This window comes from Prinia subflava, chromosome 1 (genome assembly GCF_021018805.1).
Source record: "Prinia subflava isolate CZ2003 ecotype Zambia chromosome 1, Cam_Psub_1.2, whole genome shotgun sequence".
NCBI classification, from domain to species: Eukaryota; Metazoa; Chordata; class Aves; order Passeriformes; family Cisticolidae; genus Prinia; species Prinia subflava.
In genome coordinates this window covers 73,070,755-73,087,801 of record NC_086247.1, presented here as the reverse complement: position 1 = coordinate 73,087,801, position 17,047 = coordinate 73,070,755, and the positions used below count along the sequence as shown (strand labels likewise).

The 17,047-nt window shown below is 39.2% G+C and overlaps 1 protein-coding gene across 13 annotated transcripts in view; it reads left to right on the top strand.

Moving 5' to 3' along the window:
- Window positions 1-17,047, top strand: part of CTNND2 (catenin delta 2) — a 640,487-nt gene that overhangs the window by 587,382 nt on the left and 36,058 nt on the right. The gene's annotated exons all lie outside the window — the stretch shown is intronic.

The window sequence follows — 17,047 nt, the reverse complement described above, 5'->3', positions numbered from 1 at the left end:
TGGGAAACTGAGATGAACCTCACATATAAGGTGAACTGCTCTATTTCAAGGACATTAAGAGCAGCTTGCAAGCATAAATTCAGAAGCAATAAAATTTAACATATGAACGAGTTCTTCCTTCCCATTTTGGACACTTGACTTGCAATTTTCTTAGTTCCAGTTCTTTAAGTAGATCATATGAAGACCTGCCTAAACATGCAGTGGGGCCATACGTCCAGGGACTCTGCTTTTTCAGCCATCTCTTGGCTCCAGTAGGAGCCTCCTCTGCCATGTATGTTGTTCATGAAGACATTGAGTAAGAATGGTGACACTGCAGTACATTACCATAAAGAACACAGCACTCTTCTTTGTTTGCAGGTTGAAGAGGTATAGTTAGAGTAGCTGAATATATAATTAAAGCTGAGATGGCAGTCAGTTCTGTCTGTCTTCCTAGCTACTCTTGTTGCTTTCATTTGGACTCTTTCTGATTGGTCCTTGTCTTTCCTGAAGTCTGCCATTCAGACTAGTTGTGGTATTTCTCCATAAGCTCTGCACAGAGGAACATGTCATCTGCATGTGCTGCCAGGAATGGTTGTTAGTATACTTCTGAATAGCTGTCTTTGTCACAGCAACGTGTCTTGTAACACATATCTTATGATCTTCTCTGGCTTCCTGATCCTTTCCTCCAGAATTGCTACTCAGTATATTGTTCTTCATTCTGTATTTCCGCAGATAATCATCTCCTGCTTCTGTGTAATAATATTATCCATTTGACTTTAATGAATTCCATCTTCCAAAATCAAGATAACTGAAATTTAAACCGGTCCTCAAACATTTTTCAGCCTCTGTCCTTGTCTCTATCCATATAACTGACTGTGACACAGGTTGGAAATAGACCCAGGATAGAAGATTGTCTGCAGAAATTAATTCATACATTTTCTACAGAATTCTTTTGATAAATGTTTATATTTCAGTGGTGAACCATTAGTACCTATTCTGAGTAGCACCATCCAAACATTTTTTCATCCTATTTGTACCAGTTCCATCTTGGTTTACATTCCTGTTCTGTCAATAAATACATATTTTCTCTTCTTTATTTGTTATTAAATAATACTCTTGCATACTCTTACTGCCTTCATATCCCAGAATATATTCATATCAAAAAGAATGCAGTCCATTGTGGTCTTTATGTAGTGAAAATTGTGGTTAAAATTTGTACTGCGAGAAGAGGCTAAAAAAATGTGCATGAAGACACACATTCATCATATTTAAATATTTATTTCATTATGAATAATAATCTTTTTGACAGAAGAGTAGCAGAGGGACTATATGTGCTATGCTAGTGTATTATGTCAGCTATATGAGATATAATACATGTATTTTTTAATCAGTTTTCTATTGATCTGCAGTTGTCTATGATGGTTTTGCATTGGTTTTGCATTTGTTTTGCATTTGTTTTGGGCAGGGAGGTTAGGTTAGACAAACTCCCAATATCCTTTCCAACCTCAGTTATTCTGGCTCTACATGTAATTTTTAAATTTACTTGATATTAGTAAAAGCATTTTTTCATGTGTATCTACATAAAGTCAAATACTTCTATGAATTACAAAGACAGCATTATCAGACTAAGTCTCTGAAAGAAGAACTAATTCAGCACAAAGAGAACTTGAACATAAATGACAGATTTATCTACTTTAATTTGCTTTCAGAAGAGGATTTCATAGCCCAAAAGTGGGCCAGGTTCCAAGATATTCTTCAGTATATTTACTGTTAATGTTTGAAATAAGTATGTACTAAAAATATATTTCAGACATTTTCAAAGATAAGAATATGTGTGTCAATAAATCTGGAAGCTAAGAGCTACCCAATAGAATGTTTCATAACTTGTAAGAGAATGCTTTATATTAATGATCTTTGAAGAATACTTTCAGTATGGTTTGCCCATTGTAAATTTGATACAACATGACTGCAAATGTGCTTTGCATTGCTGTTTAGATTAGGTAAGGAGCTCATGTTTAAATGAATGTGTGGCTGCACAATATTGCTGTTAACTGTCTCACTCAGAAGCTGATATGCCAGTACAAATATTCTCCTTCCCTGATGTTTTTTCACAAGAGTTTCATTTATCTGAGTGGATTTTTTTGGGAATAGCACTATAATACTTAAGATCCATTTATTTTAATGGTGCCATTTAAATGGAGTATTTAGCATAATTGTTAAAGGGAAGACCACTGCCACTTGCTAGTGCATTGCATCATATTTGATTCATAGGCAGGAATTTTAATTGGGTGTTTTTGCTAAATCAAGCTGGGAACCAGCTTGAGCTGCAGGAAAAGCAGGGCTAACAGGAGTAAAATCTTTAATTTGCTCACATAGTGAAGACTAATGTTTGCTTGAGACGGTGATAAATGAAGCCTTACCTCATTGCTCCTGCTCAGTTTTACGAGAGCAAGATCATGCCAAAAAATGGTTTCTTTTTTGACAATTATAAACATTTGAGTCAGCTTATTTTCTACTTTTACCAGCTTACTTGGTCTTGGGTTTTGTTATGGTTCAGAAGTTGTGTTTGTGCTGTTGGGGTCTAGGATTAGAGTTTAGGATTTGGATAATGGATGGGAGAGAGGTAGGGTCTTGGAGTCAGGCTTATGGTTAGTGGTCAGAGTTAGTGTAAAGGCTTAACAAGCATGGTCTGACACCCAAAGTCCACTTACAGCCACAAAATCAACCCTTCCTTGCCGGCCCAGCTCTCTCACACCCTTTGTGTGAGCTTCACATGCCAGCCTCCAAGTCCTGGCTATTCAAGTGCTGAGGCATGAGGACCCCAGGGATCCAGCTGAAGCATTCTGTCCTCCTGGACCTCTGCAGGCACCCAAGAGCTGGGGTCAGGAGAGGGGCTGAATGTGCAGGGTCAAGAAGGAGGGCTCAGGCTTTGGGAATCTGTGTAGGGCTTGGGCTAGGGGGTTGAGCCTGCCTACTGGGGAAAGGGATTAGCCTTTAGAGTTACAGAAGGGCTTTGGGTCAGGGTTTGGAGTTCCCTGAAGAGTTTTGAGTAAGCAGTTGGGGTGTAGGTTGGAGGTGGGAATCACAGCGAGGGTTTAGGATTAGGGTTAGGGACAGCAGATTAGGGCTGCCATCAGAACAAGGATGTGGGGTAGGGATAAGATAAAGGGTTTGAGGTTTGGTTTTTGGCCTTTGCAGTGGATCTTGTGGTTAGGGTTTAGTGAAGAGTGCTGGGGTAGGGTTTAGAGGTCAGGTTATATGGGCTTTATGTTGATGGCCAGAATAGGGCAAGAGCTTAAACAGTGTGGTCTTGCATTTGCTGTACCCACTGCATTGCCATTACTTTCATTGTCAAGCCAAATCTAAAAGAGTCCTGGAGTCAGCAGCATGGCCCAGCAGTAAAGTGGGCCAACAGCCTCCTGGGCTGTCAGGAGTGTTAGCAGCAGGTCAGTGAAGGTGACCATGCCCCTCTGCTCGGCACTGATGAGGCCACACATGGAGCACCAAGTCCAGTTCTGGGGCTCACCAGTGCTGGAGAGGCACAGACATACTGGAGAAAGTTCAGTAAAGGGCCCTGAGAATAATTATGGGCCTGGAGCATGTCTCCTGTGAGGAGGGGCTCAGGGAGCAGGGACTGTTCAGTCCAGAGAAGAGGAGACTCAGTGAGATCTTATACATTGTTTAAATGCCTGATGGGCAGATGTAAAGAGGACAGAGCCAGACTCTTCTTGGTGATGCCCAGTGTCAGGACAAGAGTTCATAAGCACACATTGAAGTACACTGAAGTCCATCTGAGTAAAAGTGAACACTGAGCTGAACCTACATTGAGCAGAGGTTTAAAACTAAGTTATCTCTAGAGAATCCTGGCAACCTCAACTCTTCTATGATTTATAAGGAAATTATTTGAAAAATTTTTATTTAATTTCTGCTAGAAGTATCAAGGTCCATGATCAAGGATGGCTATGCTAGGGGCCTCATTCATTCGTGGTTGCATTTCAGTTTCACACACTTATCCCTTTGGGAAATACAAACAGAGATGGGCTAATCTTTCTGACATAGGGAGCTTAGTCATTTAAATAATCAGTGAGTAGCCCTGCTGTTTTATGGCTGTTCTTGCATTTTATTCAAGGTACAGGCTGTAACCTTTTCCTCTGAGAATTTGTCTGCAACCTTAAGAAAGATAAAAATGCTCCTAGTCCCAATTTACAGATTTTTCAGCGTAAGCTGTGTGCAAAAAGAATGTGCCATGGTGGTATTCAGAGTTCACCTGCTGTTTGGTGGATCTAATGTGCAATATGAGAAAAACAAATTGTCTCATTACTTAGTCCTATTGGGAGAAAAGTTACAGGATCTCTTAGATTGTGTGCTACTCAGGGTGCTCTTAAAGTGATATGTTTTATACATTATTTGGATTTCATAACTCAGGATTATTTTAGCAAATCATCAGCACTAATTTTAATTAGAGGAAAATGCTTCTATTAGCATGAGAATATGCCAAGTCATATATTTGTGTATAAAGTTTTTCAAGGTGTCACTGACAGCAAAAGTTGCTCTCACAAAGGAAACATGACATTCTGCAGATTTACAGTTTTAGAGGAGCAGTCTATCAAGAAATATTTACCTTTGGTATGTTGTCCTCTGAATCTCCTGTGATTTAGAGGTCAGCATTGTGTCTACCTGTTACCTGTTTTGTTTAGCTGAGAGCATTCATTTTTTCAGCCTTGTTTTTCTGCTGTTCTTATATCAAATCTTTTCCAGCACTCCAAGCCTGATCTCCCACCCCTCCCCTGCAATGCAGAGTGTAGTTTATATTCTGCCACGTCTCAGGGAAGTAGCAAGGCTGCTGAGTACATGTAAAATTTTCACTCTGACTCCTCCCTAGTCTTTCAAAGCACTCTGATCATCTAAAATAAGGCACCAGAGGCTGGGAGCCAGCTGCTGTCTGCCAGTCTTTTCCATAAGTCTGGAGGGGGAAGAAGGCTTTTGCAATATTTGCCCAATTCTCCCCCTCCCTTTGGAAGTAACTGACCTTTGGAGGTCAGACAATGTTTCAGAAGGCAGTGAACTTAAAGGATTTAAGAGGTTATGGGCTTTGCCTTAAGCAGGTCTCCTCTGTCCAGACTGTCTCCAAGAGAGAGATGAAGCCCAGCATAATAAGTTTAACATACAGACTCTCTGGCTCTTGCCACGTGGGCAGTTGCATCTCCATGGAGGTAAGAAAAGGGAATTGAGTAGGTGCACAGTCCTGAGAATCCTGCTGCCATGTGTTACTGAGTTGTAGGTGAGCAGCTGTGACTCGGGTTAAAAAAGCAACAGTTTAATGACACTGGGCAACCTGAAATGAATGTCTGGAGGCAAGGTTTCTTTGAGGGCCTCTAGAGAGAAGATTTGATCAGCTACTAGCCTGCAGGTGACACCTGGAGCTGTTACTTTGAAAGGATCAGCAGCAGCACAACCCAAAACCAAGTCACGTTATGAACTGTTTGACTCCCACCTCCTGAAGAAGCACAAAGAGAACTGTGCTCCAGTAGATCTGTGCTCTGGTGGAGCAGTCGGGACTAGCATTCATTCGACACAGTTTCTTTAAACACAACTAATAACGAGATGTATGCCCTACAGAGCTGAGAAACCTTTTTATGAGAGATGTAAGAACTAGTAGTGTTGTAACCAAAACAATAATATACTACTCATTTGTTAAAGGAGATCATTGGATGCATTTTTGCCCTTCCTATGAGAACACAGAATCTACTTTCACTCTGCATCATATCTTCATTCACATACTTACTGTATTCATGTCTTACATTGTAGTAGCTTTAGGTGATTTAAAATACAGAACTACAATATAATTTGCTCTTTTCCAATGGCTGTGTTGCTAAGAAGACAAAACACTGTAGGGAACAGGAATTCAACTGAATCAGAACATTAGTAATATTGCAAAAATTAATTGACCTCTAAAAAATACCTGTAAAACCAGTTACATGTCCACTTTCTGCATGACTAATGGAGAGGCCATGTTTCTAATAAATGTACTTATAGCTTCAGTACTGCAGCAGACCTTTGGATGGTCTGGTTTAATTATCCTGATACATTAGTAGTTCAACAGATGAACACTATTTTCATGAGATACTTGCTAACAATTGCAAATGACAGGGGAAAAAATCAAATATTATTATTTGATATTAAAAAATCAAATAATTCCCATTCATGGATTGTCTTTAAAGTTTTAAAAATAGTTTTTAAACACACATCACTTTTCCTGATGCTGTTCTTTTGCTTGTTCTTCTTTTCCCTTATGTCCTTCTCCCAGCCACTGAAATCTGTAAAGTTAATGTATGATTTCACTGAGCCTTAGAAACTAACCAGTATTTTGTAACTGAAATAGAAATTATTTGATAATTTATATTTCACAGGTGCAGTAAAGCAGTGTGAAATGCTGATTCATATCCTCAGCATTCTTATGCCATCATGCACAGATTAATTATCATAACTATTCCATGTAGAGTTTTCATGGTGATGACTTAAGAAATATTTGAACACTGAAGTAATTACAGAATAGATGAACACTGCAGTATGACTTGGTTTTGCTGTCTGTTGGAAGAGTTGTTTTCAAAAGACACTACCACTTACCAAGATTTTTGTTTATTGAGCTAATACATTTACAGCTATGCTTTTCTTTAACCTTTAACAACAGATCATGAGGATCCCTTTTATTTCTCTTAATATGAAATGAAAGAATCTTCATATTTTCACCATGGTATTGTATATAAAAGCATGCAGAAACAATCAGTCTTACAGACCATACCATGGCGACAAATCTCTTTTTGAGTTCCAGGCAATACTATAGCATAAGTAAAGAGGCAAAAAAGAGTAGCAAATATATTGCAATTCCTTCATGGACACTTAAAACAGGATAATGTCTAGTTGCAATTTCCTCTGACTACCACTGTCAGGATCTTTTTCTGTTTTGGACACAAAATGAAAAACAAAGTGGAAAAGAAAAGCTATTTTTTAATGCAAACCTTTTAACGTTGGCAGACAGGCTCATTAATTTCACTGGCTGTTGGATCAGACTATAGAATTGGAAGCCTAAACTTACTTTTCCAAAAATAGATTACATTTTTATTTCTTCATTATGCCCTAATTTGAAGTCCCTTGAATCAGACTATTAACAAAATATTATCCTATCTCACAAAATAAGGCAGATAAAACTAAACACTCACATAGCATTTTTCCTCTTCAAAGCATTATAGCATCCCTTATTAATCATAGCATTAATTAAACGACTATATTTTTAAAAAAATTCAGCCTTCCAAAAGCTCTGTTCTCTGCAGGGAGCAGGGAAGAGCATAGCAAGGGACTAAAACCAGCTCCAGTAATCAGAAAACTTAGCCTGCAGCAATTAAACTGAGGAATCACTTCCCTTCCAGAATCTTTTTACCTTGGGCTAGTGGAAAGATGAAAGGGAAGATGACAGTGCAGTCTAAACAAGAAATAAATCTGGTGGCATGAAAAGGAGCTGGTTAATTGGATATATTTGCTCTACCTGAATCAATAGGTAGGCTAACAACTTCTTTCCACGTGTTTTCTAGTTTGTATATCTGGCAGGAAATGCAATCAAAATTAATTAGAAAGGAAGTTATTTGAGCTATTGCACACATGGATTCCATCCATTCTGGATATAAAACCCAAACATGCAAGAATAAATTCCTTGGATCCAACAACAATTAAGCCTGAATTCGTCATTTTTGTTCTCAGACAACCCTCCAGAGCTAAGACTGGAAGGGAGATGGCCAAGGCCACCACCCAAATCCTTTTTTCTGGCCAAGACAGCAGAAACAGTAAAAGAGTAAGAATACCACTGATTGTTTGCCTTTAGAAATGCTGCTTTCCTCACTGCTGAGGGTGACAAATAGAATCTTATTAGTGGAGATTTTTCTCCTTCTGTGGACCCAGCAGTTGTTTGGCATACCAGGTCAGCAGATAATTAGGCAGATCAAGCTGAACTTGAACTGGCTCATTTTCATAGTCCCAGCATGGGTGAGACAGTCAACAAATTAACGCCTGCACCTCTTCCCAAATTCATCTTCGTAAACCAGGTTGCACGTCAAGAGAGCACACCCTTGAACTGGGCTGTCTGCATTTGAGGGTTGCTTTGCTTCTCCAGCATGAGAGAGGGAGGATTGCTTGACTGATACATGGATGAACATTCAGAACAGAAGCCATCCACTGTGCTGGATGAGAGCTGTTGTTACAAAACAGAAAATCCATTTGGCCATGGTTCACATAAATCCATTCCAGTATTAGTCTTCTGACTGTTTTGCCACAAACATATACACCCCTGAAGGGCTGGTTTCTCCAGAAATCCTCGTGTCAAGCAGCGTGCATCCCATGAAAATTGCCAAAAGGACAGTAGCAAAGATAGAGGAGGCTGAGATGTTCAGCGGGGTCTCAATGCAGTACTCTGCCTTAGGCATTACCTCCGACAGAGCCAGCTGAAATGCTTCTGCATGCAAAGAGCAGACATGCATCTAGCCTTTAAAGCGCATATTAGAACATGAATTGGCAGGTTATGGTCAGCCAAGGAGCCCTGGAGTTCTTCTATCTGTAGTTTTTATGATAACTGCTGGTATAACATCTCAATATCTGTAGTCTCTCTGTGTGAGAGACAAGCAGAATATGAAGGAGCTCTGTTGAGAGAGAAGTAAATATCAGTATTAGAAGTAACAGCAGATTAAATGTGGTATTCCAGCCTGCGGAATCGAGATATACAGGAAAGGCAACAAGAGTAGTGCAAGGGCAATAGCTTTTAAACACACTGCTGCTTTTGAGTCCAAAATCTATGCTTGCAAACTAGCTAAAATGTCTTTTAGTTCAGAACGTTAAAAAGCATGAGTCTGTGTGGGTAGGGGTGGGGCTGGGAATGCAGGGGTGTGACAAAAGCAGGATCTAGCTGACCATCAAAGTGTGGGTATTTAAACCAAAATGAGACGAGATTGGAAAAGCTTGGCAAACAAGGCAGATGCAGAGATTTACAAGATGTGGCAAAGAACAACAAAAACTTCACAGTTAAAACTCAAAGGTTTGAGGGGATGCAGCTCAAGGAAGAAAAAATATTAGTCATGTAGTAGAGGGGAGAGGGGGTGGCCGTGAGAAGATGAGTTGAACACGAGAAAAGTAATCAGCCAGAGGGAGGCAGGAAACATACGAAGTGGAAAAGTTATGTTTCTGGAAGCAGAGAGGATGAAGGATAAGGGTAACTGGGTTAAAATGCTGTTACAGGAAAGAAAATCTGTGAAGGATCTGAGAAAGCAAATTGCTGAGGAGCAGTGATTGCATTGCACCCAGTTGTGATTTCCCATGGCATGTTCAGGTTCAAAATACCAAAATGCTTCTCTTTTGTCTTTGTCCAGTGCTAATAGTTTCTGTACATGCTGCTCTTTCATCCTTGTAACGGATGTGTCCTTTGTCATGCCTTGTTCTCCTCATACCTTTCTTTTGCAAAATATAGAACCAACACCTTTAATCTTTTCAAAAGATAAAAGCTTCTATATTGGTTACCCTTTTAGATACTTGATTCTTTTACAAGCAAATCTCAACTGACATTGCCACACAGTTATTGGTGTTCTACATGCTTTCATCACTCTGTGGTAGTTTGAGGGTTTCTTCCCTAAAACTGTAAAAGATGACTGTTCCTGCTCCCTGTAGGGCTTTATATGCTACACTGCTGATGGCTGGATTTATTCTTGATGAAAAAGATTTTTAAAAAAGAAAACCAGTGACTGACACATCACGTATAATACATCAGGGAAGATACAGTTCCTCTTTGTAGTGGTCCATACCTAATACCAATCTCATATCTTGAAATCTTGCTGCCTGTCATCAGAGATGGTGAAAAACTGAAAGTGTGTATTATTTAGCTGAAGTGAAGAGGGAATCTGAGACCTCCACCTGATTCTTTGTTCAATCTCAGCAGCCATGAGCAAAGTGCATCTGGATCCTTGGGGGCACAGGAGGGCATGTGTGTGTAACGGTTTTTATTCTTTCTTTATTCTCAAAACTAATTTATCTCTACAGAGTCTTCAAATTTAAATTCAAAAAAAAAAAAAAAACCTGCAAGGATTGGTATTGTTCTCTAGTTCAAAATATCATTATCCCAACTTAATTGGCAAGTTATGCTTAATGTGAAGCAGCTGAAACATGGCTTCCAGCTCATGAGGCTTGAGTTGCTTACTAGAACCAGTTTAAGTTAACTCATCACTCTTTCCTTGATAAATGATTGAGCTGAGGTGATGGGGTTTTGGTTAGGGATAATTGCAGTACTGTAGTCAGTTACCATTGTGTAGAGCAATACATATTATATTATGAAGTGCCAGAGATTATAAATGTTTGTGCATGTCTGTAACCTAAGAAGCAAAAGGACCTGAGTACCTAACCAACATTTTGGGCCAAACATTGAGAATGATATTCAAGTGACTAGAGATAAGCATTAAATGTTAAGGACCAAAGCGTATCCAATTTTGTTTACATATGATTTGCAGATGCCTGTGTGTCTTCCATAGGTCTACTAACTGCAGGTATCTCAAGTATCCAGGGGAGTTTGAAACCATGTTGCCCCCATCTGTTTGGACACATAAATTTCCCTCTATTTACCTGAAAATGGTGTGATTTTTTTTTTTTAACCCTTCCATCCCAAAGTGATCTAGAATCATCTGTTCTCTGACACTTTGTAGAAGTGGTGGGGCTCTTGCTATTTGAGGCATGCTTTTCAGTCCTACTGCTCCAGAGTTTTTCCACTTTCTTCTTGTAGTAACAATTCATGCACAGTGGTCTTAAGAATAAGAAACAGATGTGTTGTGATGAGCAGCATCACAGACCATGAGCCAGGCCAGGCCAGGCCATGGGGGATTGACAGTAGGCACTAAACTTGCTGTGTCCACAGCTGAAGTCGTGTCAGATGAGGGGCCGCAGAGAGCAGGAGGAGAGAATTGATGTGTGCAAACTGTGGGACTTGCAGTCCTTCACATGCAGTGTGCCCTGCAGGCAGCACTGCTGCAGCCTGGGTCTTACGGCGTCGGGTGGAAAGCAAAGTCACTGGCTCGGTGGTTGCAGTGGAAAGCCTGTCTGGAGGCAGTCATGTCATTTAGTAGTGAGGGAGAGGGCATTAAACCTTGTGCTGTCTGATGACCCCTATTTCAGGTTGTGCTGCTCTGTCTTCTTTTATAAACCTTCTTTTAGAAGAGGTCCTCTTTTATAAACCAGCATTGCCTCATAAGGTGGATTTTTTCTTATTTTTCACTCACCTTTCCTGCTGCTCCCCAAAGTCTGAGGAGTAATCATTTACTCAGTGGGTCAAGTGTCTCTCAACCTCAGTACTGCAGCCTTGTTTGCTTTCAAAGATACAGGTTTGTGTCTCCTTCCATCTGCTGCCTTTACTCCTGGCCTAGCAGTTCTAGCATTAACCCTGCTTCATCTTCTTGGGTTTGCTTCCTACTCTGCCCCACAAATTACCACGTGTTTGGCTCTAAGACCAGTATGACAGCATTCTTATCTCTTAGCCAAATTCCCTTTAAAATTCAAGGTAGTTTTCCCCCTTGAGTCTTTCACTGGTGAAAGAAAATCTGCTTATGCAAATTAACACACCTTTACCCTCTGAAAAGATGTGAGGTTGACTGCTGCTCTGATGCCTACACTACAACTTGTATTGTCTAGGCAGTCCCAGTCCAGAATCTGCTACGTATTGCAATAAGCATAATCATTCTTTTTTTAATGGGCTCTTATACCCCCTCTTGCACCTCAGTATGTACTAGAAAATTTCCAGTGTTCAGAGCAGGCACAGGGCTCCTCTGGAGCAGTGACACCTGGGCCCTGAGGGCAGTTCCAGGTGCTACACAGGTGCCAGTAGTGGTAATATATTGCACCTTAGAACAGTAGCATCTGACAGTGACAGCATGGTGCAGGAATGAACCATCAAATACAGTGGCTGTGTTTCTACCACTGCTGTCATGGGATGAATATACTCTAATTTATTAGACTACCAGTTGAACACACTGACTTACGACCAAAATCTCTTCCATGTGAATTAACCAGACAGTTTTGGCACATCTATTAAGTAATGATTGAAAGTAATAATAAAAGCTCTCCCAGTCCATGTTCTTTCCATAAGACTGTGAAATACTGAAGCTGAGTAGTTTTAAAAACACAGGGGTGGTGGAAGTGCCCAAAACCACGTATGTCTGAGTGGAGCGCGTGTGTTAGCACAAAGAGAAGAAAATTCACATATATTCTGACATACAGGCACCAGTAGTTCTGAAATAGCATATCTGTGCCTTTACAGCAAAGTATGGTGGCATTTTGCCATTTTTATATTAACTAGCCACATGATGTGAATTAATGGATATCTTTGGAGGGAGGAATAGGGAACAATTAGTTTTATAGAAAAAGATCTATCTCTAGGACAGGGATCTTAGTTTGAATTAATATGTTTGGGGTTTCTTGTTTCTTTAATAAGTCAATTTTCATAATCTTGTACTCTCAAACTAGGAACCATGCCACAACTATTTAATAAATTTGCCAGTGTGTCAAAGGCATTGTTCAGAGATGAGTGAAAATGGAAGTGGATTCAACGATGTTACAACAGCAGCGAATTTGTCTCAAGGCAATAGTAGGGAAATATTTCCCAAAGTAGAACCTTATCTGTGATGATTTTGCTCTGGTTTAGTCTACCAGAAGAATAGTTTGCTCTGCTGTTTGGCTCTGAAGGCAGAATCTCTTTTAGGTTATTCAATCCTCTGACGTGAGAAGTTTCCTGAATTAAGTAATGGAAGCAGGTATTAAGGTGCTGAGAGCTTTATCTTGCAAGGGAAAAGACATTAAATCTTCATTGTTGGAATAATAAGCAGATGCTATCATTTTACAGCAAAGACTTAGTGCGTGGTGGTAGATGAATCACCTTCTTAATATGAAAATGATGAAAGTCTTATCTTGGAAAAATAACTTCTAAATGTATCGCATCAGAAGAATGCTCTTCCAAGCACCCACAAGATAACCTCTTTCCTGTTTTGTCTATTTTATGTCTGTCTTCCTTCCTTTAAGAGTGAAATTGAACAAATAAATAAGTTTTCTTTTTTCCTTTTCAAGCGATTGGCTATGTTTAATTATCTTATGTAAATCCTCTTTAAAAGCTTCAAATCAGTTTTGGGTCTTACAATGTGTAACATTGTTCAAATGCAAAAAATAAAAATAAAAAATCAATTTGTTTGTAGATTAAAGTAGTTCTGCATGAACCCTAATGAAAATTAGCAAGGCTATTTATTTTTAATATAATCCTCACATACATCCGCCTCTCTTCCTAGCATCCTCATCAGTTCTCACTTCTTCATTCAGGGAGGCTTCTTGTGTTGCAGGCTGCATTGCCCAGCTCTCCTACTGGATAATAGATAATTGTAGTGTTAGATAACATTTTGCTGACATTCCAACACTGGTTTCCTTTTCACAGTTCAGTCTGTTTTCAGAGGAGGCTCTTAACATGGAAAACCATAACTCTAAGTGCAAATGCTCTGCAGAGTGTAACATACACCAGTGCAGAAGTCAAAATCGCAGTTGTATTGGGCTGATGCAACAGTACCTGTGGTAGGACTTCACATTCATGCCACCGTAGAGCAAAGTTTCTTCTATAGCTCAAGCTAGAAAATGTGCCTCTTCTTCATGTCTTCTTCTTCACGTAGTAGGAACATAACTGAGAAAAGAGAAGTTAACCAATAACTGATGGAGTTTTTTTCTGTGAATGTGCTACAATGATTTACTAACTATATATATAGTTTCAGAAAAACTTCTTATACTGTAAAGAATAGTCCTTGACTTTCAACTTCCATGGCTTAATTCCTGTTTCCTGAAAGTTTCCTGCTATTTCAATATATTTTCACATAGCTAACACAGTGTTTGAAGTACTCAAGCCACAGAAAATGTGCGAACAGTTACACATGTTGAAAGGTTTTAAGACCCTTTAAACAGTGGCTTGGATCAACTCTGTAGCCCAGCCACTCCCTTCTTCCAACTGGTATGCCAGCTGTGTTTGGTGAACCTCTGGAAGGACATTTTGATGTCCTTGACCATGATGCCTGTCGGATTGTGGTCACTTGCTTTACCTACGTGGGTGAGCTGCTGCATTGGAAGTGGCAGGACAGTGGCAGTTCTGACTTTTGCTGCCTCCTGGGGACAGGGCAGGGAGAGGGAAGCCTGTGTCCCCAACAGGCAGCTCCTGGCAGGGGGGCCTGGCATTGACATTACAGATTCTGCTAGAGAGGTCTGCAAACTGGAGACCAGCTTGCACGGCTGCCACAGATGAAGTACAGTGACTAGATTTTAGATCTACGAAATGTGAGTCTTTTGGAACTAGCTATCCAAAGACTAAATTTGATGCATTTCCTGGGGGAGAAAGAAGGGGAAGGCAATTTAAAAACCTTGCCAAACCCACTCAGAATATACTTTACTTCAAATATTCATCTGATTAAGAAATGAATGGTAGTATTGGGCTGGAATTATTACAACTGCTCAGAATAAGTAATGCTGTACTATCCCACTGTTTAACATTATCTGTAAAAAGCCTGTTTTATTGTTTTGAAGTATCTAAGACTGACTTGATCTTCTCACACCTAACTGAGGGGTGTGCACAGCAGAAATGTTAGAACTGCTGAGCATTGGCATGTCCAGAATGCTTATACACTGTTGATTGTGTCTGGTTTCGTTTTCCGACTGAGCTTTCCCTGATAGCTCCAAAGCCTTTACTTATTGTAAGAAACATCTCGGGTGTCTAGGCACGTGTGCTGGTGTGAGTACTACTGCCTGGAATACTAGACCAGTTCCAGGAAAAAATCTGCCTGGGGCAGCCATCCAGAATTCTTTACACACAGTGCTCTGGGATGCAGTTTGGCTGCTAATGAGATGATCATCATGAACTGATTCCACCAGAGGACTGAGGTGCTGATATGCTCTGTTGCAATTTAAGCGAGGTCCAAAAAGAAAAAAGAATATTTGTTAAGCACAAAGTCTCACTGATCTGTTTTTTCTACTTGTACTTACTCCCAACCAGTGGCAGGCACTGCTCTGGAAGAGTAAAAGCTACATGAAATCATAGTTTATTTTTTGAAACACCAACTTAATTTGATATTTATTGCAAATTGAAGTAATCACTGTAATACTGATATACAGCTATTAATGTGTTTGTGTTGCACAGAACAGACAGATGCAGGTGAAAATAGCATTTTAGACTTTTCTGCAGCAGTGTTTCATAAATGTGTTGGGGAAAAGGAGGTTTTCAGTTTGCTCAAACTAATCATTTCTGAAAGAGATGCTAACAACTGTTCTACATCTGATATTAATAATATTGCTTAAGATTGAAACAGTGCAAGTAAATAATATATTAAGTTCAAAGAAAAAAAAAAGGTTGGGGACAGGATTTATATTTGTATTGCAGCACACTGGTAAGATTCAAGTCCTACTGTACACAATTTGTAGGTAATCTAATGCTTTCTATAATCAGGAATGTTTTTACATAATGTAGAGTGACTGTTTTCTAACACCTCACATTACCACAAAATCTATTTGATGGTCTTTAACAGTTCAGTACAGAGATTTAAGTTTTTATCTGTATTATGAATATTGTATTCAGATGACTGACTGTGGTTTTACCACGTCAGGCAAAATTGTGAGAAATAAAAATGATTCAAATATCTGATAGTTAAAAGATGTGATTTTCCTCTTGCCTCTACTTTCAAATATGGATACAAACAGCTAAATTTATGAATTCAGAAATAAGATTTTTAATAAGTACGCATAAACAGTAATTGATCAGAACATTTTTAAGTTATCCAAAAAATCTGATTAAATTACCATATTATATACAATAATCATACCTGATCATTCACAAAATGTGATGTAGATTAGATTGCTAATTATGTTTTTATTTCCCAATTTTCCTGTCCTTTTCATCCTGCATAATACACTCCTGGTGATTGCTGTATGCAAATTCATAGCACAGCTGCACTGAAGGTGATTCAGAGTTGTTTCACTGACCTCAGTAATAATTTCATCAGGCCTTTGCCTTCTCTGATCTTCTCTTCATCACACTGAAGGACTGAGCAGCCATTCACCATAATAGCAATCCTCTAGAACTGATGTGAGGCTTCTTGTGTATCTGTGCTGGTGCTAATCCTGCCAGATATATATATATATTCTCAGAAGCTGCTTTTTTATTATTTTCACAAGCACTACATGACTTCTCGGTGCAATTTTGAAAAACAAATCTGTTTATTTAAGCATAAAAATTATAATAATCTTAAAGATAAAAATTATAATAATCTTAGAATTATTTAGGTTGAAAAAGATCATCAAGCCCAAACATAATTGACAGAGTTTCTTTCACATCAATTTCTTTAAATGTTTGATGTGACTGTTTTAAAAATTCATTTCATTTTAGGAGATTTTAAGTTCTGAGGGTTAGTGTTTTATTCAGTAAAACCTTGCAAAATGCCAGACTGGAATAGATGTCAGAAAGACTCCTTTTCTGGTCAGTACGGTGCATACAACTAAGGATGGGTGAACAAGATGGTGTCCTCTTGAGCAATACAGTCTAAGAAACACTATCAAACCCAGTTAATTCGCTGCATGTGGAACAGAATTAACCTTGTACAGTGAAGACATCTTCAGAGAAGACCTTTTCCCAAATAACAACATCATTGGGTTTGTTGGTATTCACTGTTGTGGTTTTGACAATTGATGCACATGCAATTTATGGTAACAAGCTGTGAGTTGCTTGGTGGGAGATGAGGACTTGCCAAGTTCTGTGAATTGTGGTTTCAGGTTATCTTTATGGATTTTCTTGGCCTTTACCATCATAGTTCCATTCTGAGTCAGGTGTGCTGTGGCCAAATTGGAAGTCTCTGACTGATGCAGTATGGAAGCATTAGCAGAGTAATGTGTGAAGTGCTTGAACATGCAATCATATAAATACGGCTTGCTCCAAAATAATATCAGTGTCCAATTAGATGACATTCAATGATGCAAATGGTGC